The sequence below is a fragment of the Siniperca chuatsi genome, linkage group LG13 (genome assembly GCF_020085105.1).
Source record: "Siniperca chuatsi isolate FFG_IHB_CAS linkage group LG13, ASM2008510v1, whole genome shotgun sequence".
NCBI classification, from domain to species: Eukaryota; Metazoa; Chordata; class Actinopteri; order Centrarchiformes; family Sinipercidae; genus Siniperca; species Siniperca chuatsi.
The window spans coordinates 26,619,523-26,646,190 of record NC_058054.1 but is presented as its reverse complement, the minus strand read 5'-3'; the positions used below and the strand labels follow the sequence as shown (position 1 = coordinate 26,646,190).

Genomic DNA, 26,668 nt, shown 5'->3' with positions numbered 1-26,668 from the left:
GCTGCACACAAAGGGAGGCATGCACCTGGATTAACTATTTCATTCATTAAAGAAAGTTGCGGTGCAGGAGAGGTGCGTTGTTTGCAGCTCTGCTCTCTCTCATTGGGGAGAAAATGGAAAAAGGAATTATTAATATTAATATTAATATTTACAGCCACGGAAAGCAAACATGCTAAGAAACCGAGCTAATTGTCTTCTGTCTATGCTTCATTTCAGCAGTGCCATAATTGTTCCATTTTACAGTCAAAACGTGTACTTGCTTTGCTGTGGGGCTTAAAGTACTGGAAAATAAAAGAATGACAGAACAGATAACATTAAATATTACACTTTAAGCCCTGGCTGCGGCCTTTTCCTCCCGTCATGAAGACTAAGGAGAGAGATCTGTCTTTGCGCATTGGCTGGCTAAGCCCTTTAAGCGGTTCACTCTATATACACTTATCTCTTGGCCACGAGTTAATTAAAACGTGGGAACGAAGTAGCATCTCATGGCCACGAATTAATTAAAACATGGGAACGAATTGACTGCCTATGGAAAAAAACTGTTACTGAGACGGGTGGTGTGAAATTTGATGCCCTGGTGGCGTTTTTTAGATAGAAGGAGCAAGAACAGTCCGTGAGCAGGATGGCTGGTGTCCTTAATGATATGGGCTTTCTTTTTGAAGCAAGTGTTGTAAATGTCCTGGAGTTGTGGTAATTCTGTGCCAATGATTTTAGCTACTGTCTTTATGGTCATTTTTAGTTTTTTACAGTCTTGTGCAGTCAGGCTGCAAAATCACAATGTGATGCAGCCTGCCAGCACACCCTCGATGGTACATTGGTAGAAGTTCACAAGAGTTTCAGTCCCCGTACCGAAGCTCTTAAGGCACCTCAGGAAGTACAGCCTCTGCTGTGCCTTCTTGAGGATGTCCTTGGTGTTGAGGGACCATGTGAGTGTGCCTGTGATGTTTGTGCCTAGAAATTAAAAACTGCCAACAAATTTGACAGATGACCTGAGTATTTATAATTCCCTCTGGTCTTCCTAAAGTCAACAATGATTTCTTTGTCATATTGACTTATGGGGTGGCATGGCTCAGGAGGTAGAGCGGTCGTCTAGTAATCGGAAGGTTCCTGGCTATATAAAATGCAGTCCATTTGACATTAAGAGAGAGATTGTTGTCATGACACCGTAGGGCTAGGTCTTCCATTTTGCTCCTATAGGCCCTCTCATCACTGTCGCTTATCAGTCCAATCACTGTGGTGTCATCAGCAAATTTTATGATATTATTGTTGTCATATTTGGCAACAAAGTTGTGTGTAAATAGGCTGGAGAGTAGGGCACTCAGACAGCATCCTTGTGGCGTGCCAGTCCTAAGCGTTATTGTAGTGTATATGTGACAAATGGACACAAACACGTCTCCAAATAAATGCTAATGTTGCTCTGTGTCTGACGGATGCGTGAATAGTCAACTGTTTCCTAACATGTTAGCCATAACATCTTTATAAGGTGATACAATATGTCAGTGTTATGTTCACTGCTTTTTCTGCTGTCCTCAGGAAAAAATAATTTATTACTGTTAAAAAATTGCCTCTCACACAAATTGAGCTAGCAGGCTATAATGTTGGCTATTAAGGCTACAGGTTGCGAGAAAAATTTGAATCCAAGTCCTGCTAAAAAAAATTAAATGCTGCTACCTTCATGACACATAATCTACAATGAATGTCACAATTACTGTTTCTCATCTATAGAAAATTTAATTTATTTAAGAGCCGACTTTAGAAATTAAACACTATAAGTGAGGCAATTTGATGGCATATCAGAGGAGTCACATGGCTGTGTACTCTCTCCAGGCTAACAGAGCGAGTCGCTAGTGATAACTGCAGTGTAAGGGGAATTGGTTGGTCCAAACCAGGAGGAAAAAGATGAAACATGCATTAAAATACATCATAAAAAGAAAAGAGTTTCCCATCAGCTTGTGTAATCAATAACTTATCAAACACACACATACACACAAATGGAAATTTAACTGTTAAATGTTTTTTTTTATTAACTTAGGTCAACACTATCAGTGTTCCTGTATAGATGTGTGATGGGATTTATCCAGTATGTGTGTGAGAGAGAGTCTGCCTATATATCCACCCTTTGATCTTGGTGAACTCTAAGAGCAACGGGAGGCTTTGATCTTTCTCCCTGTTGGTTTGGACTGCAGCCCATAGGAGATGACAGCAGGGCGATGTGTGGAGGTAGCAACACAGACAGAAGAGGGATGAGGAGTGAGGAAGAAAGGAAGAGAAAGGAGCAAGATTAAAAGTATAGCAGCATATTTGGTGTAGGTAGGGGGGATGGAAGAGAGAGTGAGAAGGCAGAAGAAGATGAACAAAAACACAGCATGAGATTTGCTGTAGATGAAAGAATGAGAGCAAGTAGAAAAGAGAGAATGTAAGAAAAAACAAGACTGCGTCATAACCTAATATATGGCTGGACTGTGTATGGTCAATGTGCTCCTGAAAATGTAATTGAGAACTGTCTGCGCCTCACTGTAAAGCTTTGTTTATGCTCAAAGCAGTGTCCCCGATGTGAGGGTGTGTGCCAAAAGTAATGTCATCGCGCTTCTTGTGTCGAGCATGTCGTTTTCGCAAGTCGTTGTGGTGCACCTCCCAATTTTTGAGTCTAGGTGCCCACTGCGCATGCAGGGTTTTTCATTTCAAGATGGGCCAATTCAAAAAATTGTTTATTTCAAACAGGCATCTGTAGAACATGATAATGTAAACTTGAAAATTAAAATGTAATTCCACAATAGCATCATAATTTTCCACATATGTTCAATTCAATTTATATAGCGTCAATTCATAACAGAAGTTATCTCATTGCACTTTTCCTATAGAGTCTAGACCGTACTCTTTATAATATTAATTACAGAGACCCAACAAATCCCACCATGAGCAAGCGTTTGGCGACATTGGCAAGAAAAAACTTCCTTTAAGAGGCAGAAACCTCAAGCAGAACCAGACTCAATGGTGGGCGGCCATCCGCCGTTGCCATGTTAGGTTTTGAGAGAGAGAGAGAGAGTATATGTATGTGTTATTTGAGTAAAAATTAAATAATCTAATTTTCATTTCACAAACTCTATTAATATAGTTGACTATGACTATATTAAAATGAAAATGGAAAAGCTGTTTGACATTCAATTTTCAAAGTTGTAACCCGCTGTACAGTGGACAATATGAAATATGATGAAATGAAATATAAACAGTGTAACTTGATTTTCCATTTATGCAAGCAATATTTAAGTCAAAATGAAATGCAATTTTCTAACAGTTTGAAAATGAAAACTGCATTTAACATTTCATTTTTTTAAAAAGACTTAACCTACTGTATAGTGGACAATATTCAAATCCAATAAGCAAAACAGTGCCCTCAGTCTATTGCATTTACATTTACATGCCACCATACTCTTTTGGGGTCATGAAACATGAACATGAAAATGTAATCTGTCAGTGCTCTCATCAAAGTGGGTCTTAAGTTAGGACATCACTTGCTTGAACATCTGCTGCTTTGCTCATGTGTGGAGTCCACTTGTGGCAGAAAAGCGAGAAGGCGGATTACTGTACAAAAACACCTTATAACTGTATTCACTGATTTTGGTTAAAGTAGCGATATGGGGCTCTGAATTTGATGAATTCACTGTTTATCAGACTACAAATGAATTAAGAATTTAAGGTTTGAAAAACAATAGGCGCTGCAGCGTTTCTGGGGGCCGTGCCACTGTACAGCGTGGTACGACTTAAATGACAAGTCGTCAAAAATTAAATGTCAAACAGCTTTTCCATTTTCATTTTAATATGTTCATAGAATGCCTGTATACATAGGACTATTTCATTTCCATTTTTACTCAAATAACACATACATATGTGGAAAATTAGAATGCTATTGTGGAATTACATTTTCATTTTCAAGTTTACATTATCATTATCAATATAGTCCCGTATATGCTTCCTTGATGACATAAGTTACTACTGCAATTACAATAGAACTGAGAACATGAGTATGTCACAAATACTGATTAAAGCAAATAATTTAAATTAAGGAGTAAAGTAATTAATTCATTTTTACTATTACTATGTCTAAAGTATTTTAAAAAGCCGGCCAATTTGTTTTTAAATGCTTCAAAAACAGGAGAAGACCTTAAAAATCTACATTTGAGTAAATATTTTCCCAGCAGAATCAAATTGTTTACAGGATATTCAACCTTAGTTTAGCTGTTCCAAATACTTGATTTCTTTCTTTACAGGGATTGTTTAATGGCAGTAAAGTATGTCCATGAACAGATATGAATTTACAAGTCTATTGCGTTCTTCTGGTAACACTCATTGACTTCTTGCTTCTTCACAGAATGTCTTGTTTGTACACCCCCTGGAGTTTTGGAGAATACTGTAGTGGATAACGCATTGCGCATAAACACCTCTGTGCACACTCGTAGCTATGCGCCATCTACGGAGGCCCGCACCATGGTGTCTCGCGCAATCATAAACAAAACTGAGACCTGAGATCGAGACCTGTCCGCGCCTCGCTGTAAAAGCCTGCTGAGGACGTAATTCAGGAATCTAAGCTCCTATTCATTTTGAAAGAGCAACGGCCAATGGGGAAACTCCTAAGATAGCAAAAATCATCTCCAGATTTTATGGAGGCTCTGGGCTGGATCTGGGTCATCTGTTGTTTCCTTTGGCACAATGGGCCAATACTGGTATGGATCTGGTTTTCACATCTGGACCAAAACTGGGCCAGTGGATGAGGATTATTTTGTCAGCCCGTTCTCTTCAATCTACGTACAAGTAGCACAACTTTAGACTTTCAAATTGCATGCAGTGAAAAGTCCATTTTTGTGTACAGGTGATATGGCAATACCAGGCTGGACTTATTGTGTCAGGTGATATAGTATAAAGAGCGACAAAGTCCATGTAAGGAGGTGGTTGGGGAGGATGGGTGGGTCAAACAAACACAGGACTTTCCTGTATAATTTCAGTGATGTTGAAATATTTACACACGTTGAAATATAGCTTGGTCATTAAATGCTGTTGAGCAAGATTTTTAAATGTAAAACAGACATCTTGGTGCAAGCACCTCAGTCCTGACAGCATCACTGTTGTGCCAATAATGATGTCAAAGCTCACCATCGAGTTTAATATTACGATTATACAACAGTTACCAACAAATTAAAGAGATAATCAAAATGTTTTCATATTGTGGGGCAAATTGGTATCAAAAATTACTTTTTGCTATCGTTATCTCCGTTTCCCTGGAATCACACATCGGGTATGACTAATGTTGGGATTCAGGTAGGGCAGGTTTGTTTATTAGCAAAAATATTAGAGATATTTATGAATATTAATATATGTATTAATACATGTATTAATATTATTAAAATTATTAATATGGATTAATAATTATGGGGCACTACCCTGGAATCAGGGACCAATAACCAAATGTGAAAAACAGTCTCAAAGGTGGCTGTCCACCTAAAAATGCTGATATTTAAGGTACTATCTTACATTAATTGGGGGACAGTGAAGGGTGAGATCTGAGCACTGACTGTTGCAACCTACTGTTATCACAACACGTACACACAATAACCACAGGCAACTGTTCTTTAAAAGATACAGTAGTGTTAGCCTTAACCTTAGCACTGATAAACAATTAATAACTTAAGTCAACAGCCACCAGCATCTAGTCTAAACACAATAAGTATACAACAATCAGCAAGCATATAATATGTGTGTCCGAGTGTGTGGGACAATTGGGGGTGGGGGGGTGGGGTGGGGTTGGTAGGGGCTGTGAGGAAGATAGTGGACGTGACCACATGGGTCTTCGTCATGCACAGAGCCAACATGATGGGCAGACCCGCAAAACTCAAACAAAGGGACAGAGCCGAAAAGGAGGACAAGCTCTAACTGTCCTCAAAATAGCTGGCAGCTTAGCTAGCTATGCTCTGACAGTATCGGGGTCGTTTGAGATGTGTGCGTGTGTGTATATATATACGTGTAAAGGCGTGTGGGTTAGTGGAGATGAAAGAGTAAGGAAGCACAGAGAGTAAGGCACAAGGAATCAAATGCCATGGTAAAGCACAACAGCTGCCCCTTTATCACACAGTAACCTGGCAGCAAACACCATTAACCAGCCGTGTTACTGGACTTTGGTCTGAAAAAGGAACGCGCTAAGACAAAGAAAAACACACCGCATTCAGGACACGGCGGTCCATTACTCCAAAATAAACAAAGCACAATTCACAACAATGAAGCTTAGATGAAATAACACAGTTATAAAACCTATCTCCCTATCGCCCAGACACAAGCCTCTTACTTGAAAATTGCTCTTGGTTAGCGATTGTATGTGTCAGTACGTTTGGGTTATCCAGGGGAAGTCCTCTCAAGCTCAGATACTGATGGAGCCGGGTCCACACCATTGGCTGCTCCAATGGCGAAACTGTTCCTTCGAGTGGCAGCAAAGGGAAGCAGTGGTTGACGTTGGTGGGGAGAGAGAGGCTCAGCGGCGGTCTTGCTCCATCTGAAGAAAAAGGTCAGTCCGTGTCTCTTCCCTCTGCAGGTATGGGATCATTATGGGGAATAAACGATCAGGATCCAAAAGTATATTCAGCAAACACAAAACAGTCTTCTGCTCGTCCAGTGAGTTAAGACTCTCCTAGGAAAATAGAAGTTCATGTGATGTTCCTTCCTGTCGTAATGGGGGTTACAGTGAAAAAGACGACGAGGCAGTGTGTGGCACTAGGCTTTAAAGATGTTGTCACAGCTGTGCACAGAGATTTCATGCGCTGTATTTCACGTCTCGTTCAATAGGAGTCCAGTGTTTAGATTCAACTGAGATCTCGCATTGGCCTCCACTGGGATCTTGCGTTAGTCTTATACCTAGGTGTGAATTAATCAGTCAAGCCTCTTAGTGAAGGATTCAGCTTTTCCAGGTAGGCCTGTCTTTGTCTCTCACACGTGGTGAGACGAGGCGAGGCGATGCGATGCCCAACACTAATAACTGGAAAACAATCATGTCAGTAGAATCCTATGTATCAAAATCTAGTTTACCACTCCAGCAAGTAGGTCGACCGTTAATAATGACCTAGTAACAGAGACGATTTCTAGTCCCTGTTGAGTTAGCCAGCCAACTTGAGCTAATGCTTTCTAGAGATCGTGGGATTTTCCAAACTGAATAAATACCACACATATTTTTAAGCTAGTAGCGCTGTGTCACTGACTCACCGGCACAGCTGATGGAAGATTCCAGAGAGTAACATCGAGGCTGAACAGAGTTTCCACATGATCCGAACATTTCCATTAACTCCAGAGCGTTGTAAAGTCCAAAAGTCAAAATTGATTAAAAAAAGATAGATGTAATCATTTCCAAAATTCACAAAATGTTTTTATATAATGAAATATTCTGCTTCAGTCCATATTTGTTGGCATTTAACCTTTCAAAAACAACACTTTCATTGCAGTCACAAAACAGTTTGCTCTGCGGCTTACTGCAAACAATGGAGGCACACACCTGGCGGAGTAATATTATTAGTGATGAGCATGGTGTGCTGTCATGCTGATTTGAGCACATTCTAAATGTCTAGTTGACCAATCAGATTGCTTGGTCAGAACTACTTGTTGTATAATACAGATTTTTGACTGACATGTACAGTGTAAACGATGATGGGAAAACTACAGCCACACAATTCCACCACATACTGCTTTACAACAGCCATAGTTCTTGTAATTAATTAATAAATAATTAGTTGGAGTAGTTTTAATGCAGCATACTTTTCACTCTTGCTTGGGTACATTATGGGAGAAAAAAATCCATACTTACATATGGAAACTGTGATCATGCTACATTTATTTATTAATTAATTTATCTACATAGTAGTCTTTTCAGTGCACTCTCCTTCTCAAACTTCAAAGAGGCTAGCGGTCTGATCCCAGGTCTGCTGTGGCACTGTATGCATGTATCATAATACCGTATTTTCTTGAATAAAAGTCTCAAATAATGGCCAGGAGCTTGGTCCCCACAAACAATTAAAGGCAGATCCCAAATACAGGCTGGGGGAAAAACAACAAAGCATCTACAAGGGTGGATAAACTCCTTGTGCCTGTCATATAATGTGCATGCCAAGTAAGCAAAATGTACATTTCCATCATTTTAATTTAATAAATATAATCAACAATATAATCATGCTATTTTCAACACTTTGTTGTTCTAGATTATTCATCTAAAGTGTTATTGTCCTATTTCGGGTGTATGTCTGTTAAAGCTGGAGTGCATAACTTTTGTCTCCACCTTCTGGCAGTGAGAGTAATTACACAAACACGTTGACACGTGCTTATGTGTATGCCTACAGTGAGCTTGCCCCAAGCTCGTGTTCAGGAAAAATACAGAGAAATTTCCACAGTTCCAACACAATAATCCATTATTTAGGCAGAGTAAATGTAATAGCTACACAGCCTATTCCAAATATTTTACCAACCTGTCCAAGAGCAATAACGCGACATCTGTGTCTGCCCCCAGTCCCTTCTCTCAGTGCTCTCCAACAAGGAAAAGCTAAAGCTACACCAATGGTTATCCCTGTTTGTCCTCGCCATCAATGTCTTTCTTTTTTGATAGTAATTCTTCCTCTGCACGCCAAGTTTCTTTTTTATCTGGAACATCAGACACTTTTCTTGGACACTTCTTGTTTAGGTTTTACTCCTAGTTGCTGTAGCCTACTCCATCACTACGGTTGCTCCAGAGCCATGTGGAGAGAGAATTGTGTCAACTCAGTTCAATTTAAATTCAAGTGGCTTTACTGGCGCAACTGCATGCAAGCATATTAACACAAACTATACAATCATAACAAACAATAACAAACATTCTCTCTTTTTTCTTTTTTTACAGCAATGGTGGATCGCTTCCACTCTGGCAAACTAAATCAAATCAAGTCAAAACCAAACCAATCATTGCTGGTTGGTGTAGAATGCATCATTACCAGTACGCCAGTGTGGGAATGTCGCCAGAGACATCAGATTAAAAAATTTTGTACACTGCTAAATACAGAGAGATTTACCAGGCGATGATAGGCTTAATAAGCATTGTGTGAACTCGTTTGGCAAGGGCTTGAATGTAACGGACATTCATTTATATGTATAAGTCCTGCACTCTAGCTTTAATGTCCCAGCCAAATTGTATTTTGTAGTAATATAAGTGCCACAAGATGGCAATACCTACATTTGAAGTAGGAAACCGTGCAAGTCACTGAATTTATCACAACACGGCACTGCCAATGTTTCACAGTAAAAGCCTTGTTAGGAAATGAAGGAATTCTGTTCACTGCTAGAGGGCTTTTGACTTGAAACAGATACAGGAAGTATTGAGTTTGTATTAACAGCATAATTCAGGAGCAGAAATTTAACAGGGCAAACGGGAGCAGATCAGAAAAGGAGGAGGTTTCATACTAAAATATGACGCGGGGGCAGGGTTGCCTATCCCACTATCCCAGGATGTCAAGTTAAACCATGGGATAGTGTATGAGTCGATCTCACTGTCCGGAGCACTGCTAGCAGCTTGGTTCTTCCTTACAGACGTGTCTGCCGTGGGGTGACAATAAAAGCTGACCTAATCCTAAAACCGAACAGATTTGGCTGTCAAATGGTACTGCTTGAAACAAACGTTAGCAGTTAGCCTTAACAATACTGGCTACATTCCTGTGACCAGCTAACACTAAGAAGCAATAATTGTGGATAAAAAGAGTTGTTGGTAATGTTCGTTGTAATTGATTTCTAATAACAGCTTTATATGCTGCACACACTGAGAGTTGGGTTGAGTTTATGGTAGCTATCTTAGCTATCCATTCAGTTAGCTAGCCCGGCTAAAAAGCTAACAGATGCCTCTTTGATGGTATTAGATTAGATTAGAGGGGTGGGCGGGGTGAGAGGAGTCCTTAAGAATGCTGCGGGCTCAACACAGACAGCATTTCCTCTGGGTGTCCTCAATGGCTGGAAATTGAGTCCCTGTGATATGCTGGACAGTTTTCACCACCCGCTCCAGTGCCTTGCGCAGCAGAGCAGTTCCCATACCAGACTGTGACACAGTTGGATAGGATGCTCTCTACTTTGCAGCGATAGAAGTTCACCAGGATAGCTCAGGACAGTTGGTTCTTCTTCAGTGTCCTCAGGAAGAAGAGGCGCTGGTGAGCCTTCTTGACCAGGCAGGAGGTGTTGGTGGTCCAGGACAGGTTCTCCAAAATATGGGTCCCCAGGAACTTGAAGCTGGAGACACGCTCAACAGCCATCCCGTTAATGTGGATGGGGTCATGTGTGCCTCTTCTCTCCTTCCTGAAGTCCACGATGAGCTCCTTTGTCTTGGAGGTGTTAAGGAGCAAGTTATTGTCTGAGCACCATGTGGCCAGGTGCTGGACCTCCTCCCTTTAGGCAGTCTCGTCGTTGTTGCTGATGAGACCAATCACCGTAGTATCGTCTGCAAACTTGATGATGCCTTTAGATCCATGCACATCAGTGCAGTCGCAGGTCTGAGCAATCTTAAGTTAGGATGTCAAAACCTTCTGAAATGATGTTAACAAGCATTAAACTGCTATCAAAAATAACTATATTCCTTATTCTATTAATATATTCTATATTCGATAACAGGTTGACCACAAAATCAATCCCCTTACTGTCATCAACTCTTACCAAGAGCTAGATGAAACGCCGCTGTCTGCCTGTTCTACTGCTTCTCCTCGAACTGGTCAAACAAAAAAAACAAAAACAAACACAATTTGCATGCTTGTTCCCACGATTTTGGCCCATAACTACTTTGATTCTGCTGACTGACCATGAGTTCCAAATGACACGTCCACTCCTGAGTGTAAACAGCCTTATCTGGAACAGGGCAGTAAAACAAGTGTGACTGTAAGGGCACAGTCACAGATACGCAGAATTAACATTCTGTGATGTGGAACACTTCAGGGTATCGGGATACTTGTTTGACCTGTTTGACGGGATACTTGTTTGACCAAGAAGCAGTATCTCTTTACACAAGAGAAGTGGAACTACGCCACACACTTTTTTTTTTTTTGCCAGAGACTGGGATCATTCCAGAAACAAAATTTGTAAAGAGCTAAGTAACTCGAAAGGTGTGTACACAGCATACTGGGATGGATCTGTGTCTGGAGAGACCTACCGTGTAGAAACAGACCTTGAGGTCTACGACCCTGAATCCTACATCTTTTTCAGACAAAAGGCACAGAGGGGCACCCTTGACAAGGATAAACTCTACCCCATTACATCTAAAGAATGGGAGACATGGTTTACCACTGGTTTTGTAGTCCAGTGGAGTGATTGGGGGAGAACCCTTGATGTTTGGGCATTAGATGGGTTAAATTTCAATTTTGCTTTAAAATGTCAGTTCACCCAAATTACACAACATTGAGTGGTATCTATCCTTACAGATAGTTTAAGTTTATTTTACAGATTTTAAGATATTAGTTTCTGCCTTCACCCCAATATAATGGCGGCGAATGTAATTTTGTTTGTAGTGCTCATAGTATTTAAAAATGACATTGAACATTTTCAGCAACAGCAACAACTCTTTCCAGAAACAATGTCCCACTTCCTCTGAAAAATCCACAAAACACACTGTCAGTGAACAGTGACAGAAGAAACAGAACAGAAGAAAAAATTCCTACGAAAACTGTTGACAGTGTATTTTGTGAGGGTCATGCTTAAAGTTAGGCTTAAGTCTGTAAAATATTGACCACCACAGCCTCAAAAAATGTCATATAACATCATAACATCATCTGACGTCAGGACTCTATGCAAACTTATTCAAACTTACCCATGGTAATGATTCTGCTGTAGTTTCATTAATAGGACGATAAGCTCTGCTAATTTCTACAAAAGGTATTACGTATCAGAATGAAAAACTGCATTAAACACATGCATGTTAAACACAGTGAAAGTAAAAGCTTCAGAAAAACAAGAACAAAATGGCTCAGAATCAAAGAAATCTCACTAATAATGATGAGGAAGAGTAAATTCATTCATTCATTCAAGATAAGTTCTGATAAAGATGTACTTGTACCATGAAAGGTCACAATTTTTTTTGTGGAACATTTTCAGTTTGTTGGGCTCTGGGAATTTGTTATACAATTTTTTTGGACATTTTAAGTTTAAAAGCCTAAACAAAAACGCTGAAATAGCACAACAAAATAGGAGAATTAAATGTGGACTTTTAAACATCAGATATATGTCATCTAAAGCTGTACTAGTGAATGATTTAATATCAGAGTATCATATTGACTTATTTTGTCTTACTGAAACCTGGCTGGGTGAAGAATATGTTAGCCAAAATGAATCCACTCCGCCCAGTCATATTAATACTCACATTCCTCGAGGCACCGGCCGAGGAGTTGGAGTTGCAGCCATCTTCGACTCAAGCCTATTAATGAACCTAAACTACATTATTTTTATGGAACAGACAGGCAGGGGACACCGAGATGGACCAGAATGTTCTTTATTGAATGACAGCCAGATATAGTGGGTATGGAGAGAGGGAAGTTTGTAGGAGGGAGATCACTGGAGGCAGGCAGGGGAAACGCTGGAGCAGGGAGATAGCCGTGGCATGGAGAGTCCTAAATTCGAAAAAGGTCGGACACATACTGAGGTGAGTGCAGGGCTTTTATGCTGACTGTGATTGGGAGCTAATGTGGAGCAGGAGTATGATTGGGAGCAGGTGTGGATCATTAGTGAGTAGTGGAGCCTCCCTGAGTATCCCTGACAATTATAACTCATTCGAAAGCCTTGTTCTTAGTCTTTAGTGTACTGCACTCCTGGTCCTTATTCTGAAATTTTATTTTTTTATTTTTATCTGAATTCTCAGAAGTTTAGTCCTTAAAACAGATAAAATGATTAGTGTAGTTGATTTCAGTATTCATGTGGACGTTGAAAATGATAGCCTTAGTACTGCTTTAATCTCATTATTAGATTCGATTGGCTTTTGTCAGAGTGTACATGAGTGTACACTCACTGTTTTAACCACACCTTCGACCTTGTTCTGGTATACGGCATTGAAATTGAACATTTAATAGTTTTTCCACAGAATCATTCATTATCGGACCATTATTTAATAACTTCGGAACTCCTATGACTGGACTACACGCCATTAGGCAAAAACTCCTACTCTAGATGTCTATCAAATATTGCTGTAGCTAAATTTAAGGAAGCGATTCCATCTGTATTTAATTCAATGCTATGTCTCAATATAAGAGAGGACTCCTATGCAAATTTCAGCCACTCCTAAATTGACCATCTTGTTGATGGTGCTACAGGCTCACTGCAAACAACACTCGATTCTATCGCCCCTCTAAAAAAGAAGATAATAAAACAAAGAAGGTTAGCTCCATGGTATAACCCCCAAACCCGCAAATTAAAGCAAGCATTGCAAAAACCTGAAAGGAAATGGTGCTCCAACAATCTGGAAGAAACTCGTTTAGCCTGGTAAGATAGTCTTGAAACATATAAGAAAGCCCTCCGTAATGCCAGAGCAGCCTACTACTCATCATCAATAGAGGAAAATAAAAATAACACCAGGTTTTTGTTTTCAGCACTGTAGCCAGAGAGTCACAGCTCTATTGAGCCATGTATTCCTAAAGCCCTCAGTAATAACGACTTCGTGAGCTTCTTCAATGATAAAACTTTAACTATTAGAGAAAAAAATTCATCACGTCCTGCCCTCAACCGGTACCGATTTATCTTCAAACACAGGAACCTTAGAAACGGTTATAAAACCTGACACCACTTTTCGCCTATCGACCTTCTTCAAGTAACTTCAACGATTTCGTCATCTAAGCCATCAACCTGTCTCTTAGACCCCATTCAAACTAGGCTGCTTAAAGACGTTTTACCCTTAGCACTTATTTACTGGATATGATCAATCTGTCATTACTAACACGCTATGTCCCACAGTCTTTTAATATAGGTGTAATTAAACCTCTTCTTAAAAATCCCACTCTTGATCCAGGGGTTTTAACCAACTATCAATCTATATCTAAGCTTCCCTTTCTCTCTAAGAGCCTTGAGAAAGCAGTCACCAATCAGTTGTGTGACGTTCTAAATAACAATAATTTATTTGAGGATTTTCAGTCAGGATTTAGAGTGCATCACAGCACAGAGAGAGCACTAGTGAAAATTACAAATGACCTTTTAATTGGATCGGACAATGGACTTGTCTCTGTACTTGTCTTGTTAGATCTTAGTGTTGCATTCAACACCAATGACCATCACATCCTATTACTGAGAGTGGAACATTTAACTGACATTAAAGGAACCGCACTAGGCCGGTTTAAATCCTATCAGATCGATCTCAGTTTTTACATGTTAACAGTGATTCCTCTGTGCACACCAAAGATATCGGAGTTCCACAAGGTTCTGTGCGTCTGTTTCAGTTAGCTAAACTTCAAGCATGCCTTAAGGACAAAAACCTGGATGACCTGCAATTTTCTGATGTTAAACTCAGACAAAACTGAAGTTATTGTAACTTGGCCCCAAACATTATCTAAAGATAGTTATTCTAAATGGCATTGCCCTGGCCTCCAGCACCACCATAAGGAACCTCGGATTTATTTTTGATCAGGATTTATCCTTTAACTCCAACATGAAACAAACTTCAAGGACTGCCTTCTTTCAAACATTGCAAAAATCAGGCACATCTTGTCTCAAAATCATGCTAAAAAAACTAGTCCATGCATTTGTTACTTCTAAGCTGGATTATTGCAATTCCTTATTATCAGGCTGCCCGAATAAGTCCCTTAAGACTCCCCAGCTGATCCAGACTGCTGCGGCACATGTACTGACAGAAACTAGGAAAAGAGATCATATTTCCTCAAATATTAGCTTCTCTGCACTTGCTCCCTGTAAAATACAGAATAGACGATCTTCGAACCCACAAATGCAGAACACACCAATAGTCTTTATAACCCAATTCACACTTTATTTATTCGTTAGCAGGAATAGTAGGAAGGGGTGTAGTAGTTCAGAGCGAAGCCTTCGGCGTCGAACTTGGAGAGTAGCAGTGGTTCCGACTTGGAGCCTGGAGCAGCTGTCACCCCGCTGACTGGGTCTAGCCGCCGTGTGGGTCTGGACAGGCAGGCTGGTCCGTGAGGCAGGGTGAGGTGGTACCGCGTGGATCTGGCTGGCCGTGGTGTAGCGCTGATTGTGGTGTGTGGAGACTGACCGTCAGCGGAACCAAGATCATGGAGCAGGTAAGATGTCAAGGGTCTGGCTCCGTGGTGGAGTGGTGGTAGACAGGCAAAGTGGAACTGTTGAAGACAGGCGAGGTGAAGGTGGCTGGAGAGGCAGGCAGACAGGCTAACAGGAATCCAGGCAACGACAGGAGCTGTGATCACCAGCACAGCATAATCCTTCAGTCAGAGCAGAAAACAGGATCAAACACGAGGCAAAAACACACTTGCAAAAAGGTACTTAGCTTAATAAGTTTGAGGAGCCTTGCCGTAGTGGTTGTACAATGTACGGGGACGATCTGGTGTTGGTGTAGTGGGAGAGCCTGGCATATAAGCTGTGGAGACTGATGAGTTGATAGGAGATAGGTGTGCTGGTGATCAGCAGCAGGCGGGGATTCGTGGAGAAGATATACACAGAAGATACACACACACACACACACACACACACACACACACACACATATCCAAAGACGAACCGGGAACACACAAGAAACACAAGGGATGGGGAGAATAGGTGGCTGACTACAACACTTAATGATTAGGCGTAATCATTATACCATCGTATCTTAAAGAGCTCATAATACCTTATTACCCCATTAGAATACTGCGCTCCCAGAATGCAGGGTTATTTGTGGTTCCTAGAGTCTCCAAAAGTAGATTGGGAACCAGAGCCTTATCAAGCTCCTCTCCTGTGGAATCAGGTCCCAGTTTGGGTTTGGGAAGCAGACATCATCTCCACATTTAAGAGTAGCATTAAGTCCTTTCTCTTAGGGCTGGCTTTGGTAAGCCCTTAACCATCCCTTAGTTATGCTGCTATAGACCAAGACTGCTGGGAGACTTCCCATGATGCACTGAGCTCTTCTCTCCTCCTCTCCCTTTCCATCTGTATGCATTTTTACCCCATTAATGCATGTTACTAACTCAACATCTTCTCTCTCCCATAGTTTTGTGCTTTCTCCTCTCTCTCCTCTCTCCTTCTGTCGCTTTCAGCAGGTATTTCTGCCTCTGGAGCTGCAGAGTCTGGATTGGTGACTGTGGGCCACCTGCTGCCCCTGTGTTCCTGTCACCAAGTGCTTGCTCATGGTGGGATTTGTTTGGTCTTTGTAAATAATATAAAGAGTACGGTCTAAACCTGCTCTATAGGAAAAGTGCAATGAGATAACTTCTGTTGTGAATTCGCTCTATATAAATAAATAAATAGAATAAAAACGACTTCTCTATGTGATATGTTATTTTCAACCCGGTCTCTTCAATCTGTGTACAAACAACACGACTTTACACTTTCAAATTGCATGCAGTGCATACCCTAAAATCCAATTTTGTGTGCCCGTGTGTTAGAATTTAGCGGCTGGATGATACAGTGGACATAGATGCCAAGGCGATAGTAAGGTGTACCAAACCACGCGAAACCATTTTTTAACAGAAGTCAATCATTTTGAGACAAATTTGAAATTAGATAAAACTGGAAAGCAGCTGAGGATGCAGGTGAGAAGGTCAGGTGGTCAGTGGGAGCTGGAAACTCAGCAGGCTGGATAGGTGAGGTATAACAGGGTCTGGAAGGACAGGAAAAAGTCAGTATATAAGCACATAACAGACGCAATATGCTGCTGAATTGCAGACAGCATGAGATGAGGAAGAATTGGAGGCAGAGGATGGGTGGATGCGTCACTATAGCCCCCTTTATACAATCTGTTGAAGGCAGCGCTTCACCGTTCTGTATAAAATGTACGAAAATGGAATTGTGGGGCATTGTTGTTAAACCGTCAGCAGAGGTAGTAACAGAGCCAAATCAATGTCTGTGTAATGGGGGAGCCGGCAGGACGGGACACACAGTTGTCACAGTAGATGCCGACGCTGTTGTGTTATGCCTCTTTGGCTCCAACACCAACATGCTATCTAAAATCACACGCTGGGGCAGCATTATGCCGTTGTTGTTTGGTTCAGTTTAAAAAAGCAGAGCCGCCGTAATGATGGGTCTTCTTTATGGCAGTATTGCAGGATCTCTTTTTAAAAAGGGGTTATGACAGCAGTATAAGGGACATCATAGACAGTTCTAACACTTGGTTTGTGCAGTCAGACTGAGAGTCGCATTCAATTTGTCCCATATATCAAACCCTGTATGTTATAAGCACCCTTTGCTGGTGTTCTCTTGCTCTTGTTTGTTCCAAAGTCTTCTTGTTTTCTCCTCTTCCCAGAATCTCTGATAGGTAAATAGTCTGTATTTACCTATGAGAGCTCACCTGTAAGAGGGAGCCCTTTGACCATGCCCCCCCCCAGGTTTGAAGCTTATGTTTAATCTGTGGACTAAATTCAGTTGTGCTCCACAGCTTATAGGAGCTACGGAGTGGCTCTTTGAGTCATATGATTCTGATGATTCTGTGTATGTGAGTGTGTGTGTGTGTGTGTGTGTGTGTGTGGTGCATGCTGGGTACATTTATGACGGATCACTTTAATGAAATTTGCTCAGTGCTTTTCATCCATTCGCTTACACCCCACTGTTTCCCATCTCTCTCTGTCTTGTGCCCTTTCTACTGACTCCTTTATTCTGTCTTCATTTCACACTGCCTCTGAAATGAAAATGTGTAAATTGTTTTTCCTTCTGATCAAAAGGATGAAAGCATGGATATGCTTGGCTTTGCTGATTGCATTAAATTGGAAGTGAATAGAGTGACAGAGATTTGGAAATTCCTGAATAATTTTGTCCTTGCAAAATAACATCAGGCATCAGAGTTCAAAGGGACTGATTTCAATGGAGTCCTTGGCTGATTCACTTTTTGTTTGCTGGTGCAATGTTTGAGCTGTCACCTCTGGTTTGAGAAACATACAAGGATATATTGTCTTTGAAATAAAAATAGAATCTGCTCCAGTGAGTGTCACACATCTCAAATATGACAGTTTGTTAGATTACATTAATTTGTTCATTCAATTAATTTAAATAAAACCAAACATTTAGGCAACACTGGGCAGCACAGCACTCTAGGCAGCAGAGGTTAAAATATTTGTAGCACAAATGCCATCCATCCATCCATCCATCTTCTTCCGCTTATCCGGGGCCGGGTCGCGGGGGCAGCAGTCTAAGCAGGGACTCCCAGACTTCCTTCGCCCCAGACACTTCCTCCAGCTCCTCCGGGGGGATCCCGAGGCGTTCCCAGGCCAGCCGAGAGACATAGTCCCTCCAGCGTGTCCTGGGTCTTCCCCGGGGCCGCCTCGGTGGGACATGCCCAGAACACCTCCCGAGGGAGGCGTCCAGGAGGCATCCGGATCAGATGCCCTAGCCACCTCAGCTGGCTCCTCTCGACGTGGAGGAGCAGCGGCTCTACTCCGAGCTCCCCCCGTGTGACTGAGCTCCTCACCCTATCTCTAAGGGAGCGCCCAGCCACTCGGCGGAGGAAGCCCATTTCGGCCGCTTGTATCCGCGATCTTGTCCTTTCGGTCACTACCCAAAGCTCATGACCATAGGTGAGGGCAGGAGCGTAGATTGACCGTAAATCGAGAGCTTTGTCTTTCGACTCAGCTCCTTCTTCACCACAACGGTCCGATACAGCGCCCGCATCACTGCAGACGCTGCACCGATCCGCCTGTCAATCTCACGCTCCATCCGTCCCTCACTCGTGAACAAGACCCGAGATACTTAAACTCCTCCACTTGGGGCAAGGACTCCCCACCCACGCGAAGAGAGCAAACCACCTTTTTCCGGTCAAGAACCATGGCCTCAGATTTGGAAGAGCTGATTCTCATCCCAGCTGCTTCACACTCGGCTGCAAACCGTCCCAGTGCATGCTGCAGGTCCTGGTTTGAAGAAGCCATCAGAACGACATCATCTGCAAACAGCAGAGATGAGATCCTGTGGTTCCCAAACCGGACACCCTCCGGCCCCTGACTGCGCCTAGAAATTCTGTCCATATAAATTATGAACAGAACCGGTGACAAAGGGCAGCCCTGGCGGAGTCCAACATGCACCGGGAACAGGTCTGACTTACTGCCGGCAATGCGAACACAGCTCCTGCTCCGGTTATACAGGGACCGGACAGCCCTTAGCAAAGGGCCCCGGACCCCATACTCCCAGAGCACTCCCCACAAAGCGCCCGGGGCACACGGTCGAATGCCTTCTCCAGATCCACAAAGCACATGTGGACTGGTTGGGCAAACTCCCATGAACCCTCGAGCACCCGATGGAGAGTATAGAGCTGGTCCAGTGTTCCACGACCGGGACGAAAACCACTCTGCTCCTCCTGAATCCGAGGTTCGACTATCGGACGAATTCTCCTCTCCAGTACCCTGGAATAGACCTTACCGGGAGGCTGAGAAGTGTGATCCTCTGTGATTGGAACACACCCTCCGGTCCCCTTCTTATACAGAGGGACCACCACCCCGGTCTGCCAGTCCAGAGGCACTGTCCCAGACCGCCACGCGATGTTGCAGAGACGTGTCAGCCAAGACAGTCCCACAACATCCAGAGACTTAAGATACTCAGGACGGATCTCATCCACCCCCGAAGCCTTGCCACCAAGGAGCTTGCCAACAACCTCAGTGACTTCGGCCAGGGTGATGGATGAGTCCGCCTCCGGTCCCCAGCCTCCGCTTCCTCTTCGGAAGACGTGACAGCGGGATTGAGGAGATCCTCAAAGTATTCCTTCCACCGTCCGACAACATCCCCAGTCGAGGTCAACAGCTCTCCACCCGCACCGCATAAGGTGTTGGTGAAGCACTGCTTCCCCCTCCTGAGCCGTCGGACGGTTTGCCAGAATTTCTTTGAGGCCGACCGATAGTCCTCCTCCATGGCCTCTCCGAACCTCTCCCAGTCCTGAGTTTTTGCCTCTGTGACCGCACGGGCTGCAGCACGCTTAGCCTGCCGGTACCTGTCAGCTGCCTCGGGAGTCCCACGAGCCAACAAGGCCCGATAGGACTCCTTCTTCAGCCTGACGGCATCCCTTACTTCCGGCGTCCACCACCGTGTTCGGGGATTGCCGCCGCGACAGGCACCAGAAACCTTGCGACCACAGCTACGAGCCGCCGCGCCGACAATGGAGGTGGAAAACATGGTCCACTCGGACTCAATGTCCCCAACCTCCCGGGATCTGGGAGAAGCTCTCCCGGAGGTGTGAGTTGTAGACCCTGCTGACAGAGGGCTCCGCCAGACGCTCCCAGCAGACCCTCACGATACGCTTGGGCCTGCCAAGTCTGTCCGGCTTCCTCCCCGCCAGCGGATCCAACTCACCACCAGGTGGTGATCGGTTGACAGCTCCGCCCCTCTCTTCACCCGAGTGTCCAAGACACGCGGCGGAGGTCAGATGATACGACAACAAAGTCGATCATCGACCTCCGCCCTAAGTGTCCTGGTGCCACGTGCACTGATGGACACCCTTGTGCTTGAACATGGTGTTAGTTATGGACAAACTGTAACTAGCACAGAAGTCCAACAACTGAACACCGCTCGGGTTCAGATCAGGGGGGCCGTTCCTTCCGATTACCCCTCTCCAGGTGTCACTGTCGTTGCCCACGTGGGCGTTGAAGTCCCCCAGTAGAACAACGGAGTCCCCGGGTGATGCACTGTCTAGTACCCCTCCCACAAATGCTTTTAATTAAACAATTATTGTTAAATCCATCTGTATGGTAGAATGCAGGCAAACACTAAAAAAGCACAAGCTATACATGTACTGAGAAATGTTTATGAGGTTTGATGGCTTGGACAAAGCCAGTGTCATGTTATTTCACAACTTCAGTAAATAATGCACTTGTGTTGATGTTACCTAGTCATTGATTTTACTATTGTACGTAAATTCACTGCTTCATAGTCTGTTGCAATGACAGTAGTCAGTGGCCTGGGTCTTGATTATGCTACTGCCAATGACAAAGCCCAGGTACCATATTTCTGTCTTGACAAAGGCACACATTAAGGGATTGTTCCAGATGCTCTTCCCATGTAGCAATATAGATGACAATATGCTCAAGGTATACACATCACACAGTACCTGATCCACAAGCCTCTAGAGGGTTACACCATTTTGCCATTTTTGCCATGAACGCTGTGAGCTCTCTGGACTGCTGAGTGAGAGAGACCAGACAGTATCCCTTGCAAATACCTGTAGTGGTAAAGTATCAAACTTTGCCTTCCTCAAGCATTGAATCAGGTTATCAATCATTCAGGTATTTGAAGTCAGTACAGAACCTTATCGTGCCATCTCACTTTTGGAACCAAGACCACTGGATTGCACCACTCACTTTTTGAAGGCTTAATGATCCCCACCTGAGACTGTTTTTCCTCAGAGAGGTGGTGATTACGGTCCATTTGCTGATGGCAAATACTGCTCATAGACTTCCTCATGCCCCTTCACATCATTGATCAGCAAAACTTGAACTCTCCTCCCAGTTCATGGCACCCACTCTTTAAGGAGATTCATATGTAGCACCCTGCTGGAACGCTGTTGCCAATGGGTGGAAACCTGATAGGTTGTCAAAGGTAGGCTTGTCCGTGTACTTTGATGTACACATCAATTGTTGAAAAGGCTCCTGATTCCTCCTGAGAAGTTATTTTCACTGACTGAACATTTTTAATTGGGCTCTGAGTTAGTTTACCTTACTATTATGGACACACTGGTTTAGTATGGCCTTCCTGTCCACAAAGATAACAAATGGGAACTTAGTTGGCGATAGTCTGATGGTATAGCTCAGGTAATTCCAGCTGGGAGATATGTGTGAGCGGCGAGTTTGCTATGTTACACAAGCTCTCTTAGCTTTTTTAGTCTAATAAATAAACTAAATAAACTCACAAAATGTCAAGAAAGGAAATATACTTACACCTATTTTCCTTATCAAACAGAAAAATTCAACCATACACCTTCTGAATTCACCTTTCTCTCTTTTACCGAATTAAGACCAGCTTAATTATCTTGTTGGCATCGTAAAACACACTTCATTCAAACTCGACAGAAACAAAATAAAACTCGCCAAAAACATCTCGGTCAGTCTTCCCACTGTTTCAACAATCACCAACTCTGGTTTGGTCAAAATAATCCTTAATCCATTGCGTTAGATGCGAAAAATATTCTGGCTCTACATGCTGTCACTGCCTCTCTGATGCCTCTCTGACCTCCCTTTTGCTCCTCTCCTGCTTGACGCCTCTTCTGTCTCATCTGTCTCCGTCAGTCTCGGAGGCTGTGTTCGGTCCTGGTCTGGCCGTGTTCACTGGGAGGCTGCTGATCCCGGTTCTGTTGCCTGCTCACCCGACTCCGGTTCTGGTGCTCAGTCAGCTATTAGCACCTCAGAGTTAGCTGCTCGGATAACTGAGCTAACTAGCTAACGGCTAACAGTTTAATGCATTTAAGCCTTAATCCACTACAGTGTACATAAGCTACAGCATGTGAGCAAAATATAATTAAATGAGAGTCATAACATTTACGTATAAAATGTATCTATACTTGGGCACTGTTGAAATTTATAAGATAGGCAACAGAATCGACATTCTGTCTAATAAATAATTAACTCTGATGAGTAGGTTAGACTAGTGAGAAGAGGGGGTGATGACCCTTTCAAGTTCATCACTATGTTGCTGGCTGGCTTACTCCTTTATCATCCTCACGTGACCTCACCTAATTCCCAGGAGAACTGAAGAACTTTCTAGAACATGTGCTGAATCAAGCTCTGAGTCAATGAAATGATCAACAAATCTAAATTTAACTGTGTGATACCGGTAAGTCACTCTTAAATTGTCATTGATGTGGCAACATTTTTCAGCTCCAGTTATCCTCTAACTTACAAAAAGAGGAGGACAGAGGAGAGAAATATGCAATATTAAGATGAGTTTAGTCAGTCATTAAAAGTAGCCACCTGCTTTTCCTTATTCTGAATTTTATTCCAGTTAAAGTTCAGAGAAAGACTACAGGTTGTTACCCCAGTGCTAGCATGCAGGAGCACTACCTAGCCCCAGGTTTGCTGTTTGTTAGTTAGTTGGTGGTAATTTATAGTCTCTTTAAATCAACATGTGTTTTTCTTGTTTGTTCCCATTTCAGTTTCAGTTTTCTGTGAGAAAACACATCTATTATGGCAAATACATCATTGTTATCTTCCCCTGACCTCAAAGACTTGTACTTATACCACCCACTAGTGGTCAAATGTTTGAACCGTGAAACTCACAAACAGACTGGCCATAAAGATCACCAAAGGCTATAGTAATCTTAATGATGAGGTAGGACACTTTTTTGATTTTCATTTAACAGTGGCAAAAGAGACATTTTTTTAAAATGGGGGGAAGGACTCTAAGTTTTTTGCTACTTGTACTGTTTTTTGTTTTGAGGAGGTCTACAAATTAACTCTCTATCTTGTTGACTAAGCATGTCAAACTTGTCATGTATCCCCAGGTGTCCATTCTAAAAGTGCTAATCGACAAAAAGCTGGACCAGCATAACATCGTCAAATTTTACCACGAGATCTGGATGAATGAGTGTCTGATGTTTGAGACGTTGGACATCAGCCTAAAGGATTAAATTGACAGAAAGCCCCACCTGCATCTCCAATACAATAGATCTGTCATCGAACAAGTATGCCTTCAGCTAAAAAGCAAAACTGACCACTTTTATAATCTAAAGCACTATGTAACTTCCTTAGAATTTTACTTTATTTTGTAAGACCTTTCTAGATAAAAGTATTATATAAATACGTTTTATTATTATTATTTGCAGCTGGCCACAGCATTTGATGCCCTAAAAACCATTGGAGTGATCCACACTTATGTGAAAACAGCCAAAATCATGCTGGTGGATCATGTGAGACAGCTGTTAAGGCAGAAATCTGATTGACTTCAGCTTGGCTATTTTCACATCGCAGGCCATGCAGCGCAGGATTCATCAGACAACTTTCTTTAGGTGAGCTCTACAGAAACACTGATCTTTACTGTACTGTAGTGTCAGCAATTTCCTAGCTCTACCATTAATAACTAGCTGAGTGTGTTTGTGTTTCATAAATAACAGCATCAGTACAAAGTTATCTGCTGTGATAACTTTGTACTGATGCTGTTATTTAGTTTTTAACTATAGACAAGTTTCCAACCAAATATAGTGCAAATATAGTAAAAGAGCGCCAGTCAAACCTCAAATTACGTGAATTGAAATATCAATATCATATTCTGCGGCTGTTGACATGCAGTTACTAATCTGTGTGATGGCGATCATGATGTTTGGCTTTGTGCTGTTCCCAGGGAGAAGTGACTATGAATTAGTAAATAGTTTACTATAAACTAGACTCTCTGTTTGGGAGGGAGTGTATTGACCTGTTGAAGGAAATGCTTAAGTGGGACGAGAGGGAGAGGATTACGCCCAACCAAGTCCTCACCTATCCATTCATTACCATGAGCTACCACAACAGTAGCACCCACCTCAGCTCATGGTACGTGTGTGTGTGTCTTTATTTACATATTTGCATACTCTGGTGGGAATTTTGTTTGCTGGCCATCAGTGGCGATTCTAGAGTTTGTTGGGGCCCTAGGCAAAAATTCCCAGGGGGCCCCTCCAACCAGCGTTTATCACCATTATGTTATTTCTGACACCAATGAAAAATGTATAAAATATAAAAAAAAAATTTATTTCAAATGTTCACATTAGTAGAAATTTACTGAGTACTGAGTTCGATGGGAATGACATGGTCGACAAGGTCACTGAATGTGCCACCACCCAGGCAACAAAAAACAGCACAAGCCAGGTAGCTGAACCCAGAACAGGACAGGCCTAGACCAGGACCATGGAGACCATTATGAGGACCCATGTAGACTGGTGAGGGTCCAGAATGACTGGGATATTGTCTTTGATGTGCTGGAGAACCAGTTTCTTAAAGCTCTTCATCAGAATGGGGGTGAGTGCCACAGTCCTTTAGACTAGACACTGCAGACTTTTTAGAATTGTTTGAAGTAGTGTTTTACATGTTGTGACTAAAACTGTTCTCTTAACTGAGACTGTGCTGTAAACTGAATTTTGCTGCTAAATTACCCACATCTTCCCTGCCATCTGTGGCTCTATATTCTTCTTTTTTTCCTTCTTACTTTCCATTCCATTTGGGGGATTTATTAATTCCATTTTTAATATTTCCTGCCAATTTGGAATAGCCAATTTAACCCAGACTTAGTGGCGATTTAGAATCTCTAATCAATCCAAGGGATATGTCTTTGGACTGTGGGAGGAAACCAGAGCACCTAGAGAAAACCCACACAGAGAAGATAAACCTGGCATCATCTACTGTGAGGCCATAATGCTACCCATTGAGCCACCATGCTGCCTATGCAAAGAACTACGAAGGCTTTATAGCACAACCCTTGATAGGAAGTTCTCAGGTGTTTTGCTACAAAACCCTTTGTAAAGAGTTTCACTGCTGCACGTCGTATATTGTTGTGATCAGAATCAGAATCAGAAATGCTTTATTGATCCCCAAGGGGAAACTCTTTTGTTACAGCAGCTCACCTTCATGTCAGTGCACACAGGAATAGAAGTACTAAGCAAAAAATATAATACACTATAATACAGGTCAGAAAATAAATTAAGTACCAAGTGGGTATAAGTATAAAATAAAATAAGTGTGAAGTACAAAGTGGGTTTAACGGATGATGATAATAAAACGGTATAAGGTAATAGTGCAAGGAGTCCATGCACAATATCCACTCTACGTATGCTATCTACATTTTTCCTGAGCTTGACTGGTTCTGGCTACGCATACTCAGTCTAGTGAATGGTAGGTAAACGTGCTATAGAGTAAAGAGAATGCAGATGATCACCCAAACCAAAAACTGATTACCTCAGCTTCGGACAGAACTTAGGATTTAATCAGTGAAATCTTTTGGTCAGAATGAAAACCAGTATATACTCGGCACACTGTGGCACATGGTTGTGTCATTTCTGGTCTAATTTTGGGGGAAATCTCATACATATCTTGAGACAAGGGTCCAAATATTGAACCATTTGGTTTTTAGCCTTCCTGGCCCAATGCCAAGGTTACTGTATTGCCTGCCATACCATAACCATGTGCAAGACTCAAGAATGATGTACATGAAAACTTACAGTGTGCTAACAAGGTGGTGTAGGTTTTTTTTCTACCTGCTGTCTCTCCTCAGAATGAGGCCATCCGTATAAGATGAGTATGCACACTCAAGTCTTAGTGCACATATCAAATGAAAACCGTCAGAGACTGAAGGAATACATGGTGAGTTGCTTGTAAAATACATTAAGTGTGACAAAGTTCATCAGTGGAGAAAGCATCTTATTATATGCTAGATTGCAGAATTATTGTCCTGCTGAAAGACTAAGTTTCTCTTGCAGTGGCTTCCTTGATTTTGCTCCATTCTTCTTCACTTTTAACAATATAACAATGCCCCGCTGAACAAAAAGTGTATCCACATAATGATGCTTAAACCGCCATATTTGACAGTACATAGTGTTCTTCAGGAAGTATTA

General features: G+C 42.3%; 1 long non-coding RNA gene and 1 pseudogene across 1 annotated transcript; one reads left to right on the top strand and one right to left on the bottom strand.

Moving 5' to 3' along the window:
* Positions 1-10,422: 10,422 nt before the first annotated feature.
* Positions 10,423-11,231, bottom strand: LOC122886449. Its single transcript, XR_006380353.1, has 3 exons — positions 10,832-11,231; positions 10,690-10,741; positions 10,423-10,562 (listed from the first exon to the last, which is right to left on the bottom strand). It is a non-coding gene; the product is annotated as an uncharacterized LOC122886449 (long non-coding RNA).
* A 1,388-nt stretch (positions 11,232-12,619) lies between these two features.
* LOC122886727 lies at positions 12,620-16,114 on the top strand (annotated as a pseudogene).
* The last annotated feature ends 10,554 nt before the right edge of the window (positions 16,115-26,668 follow it).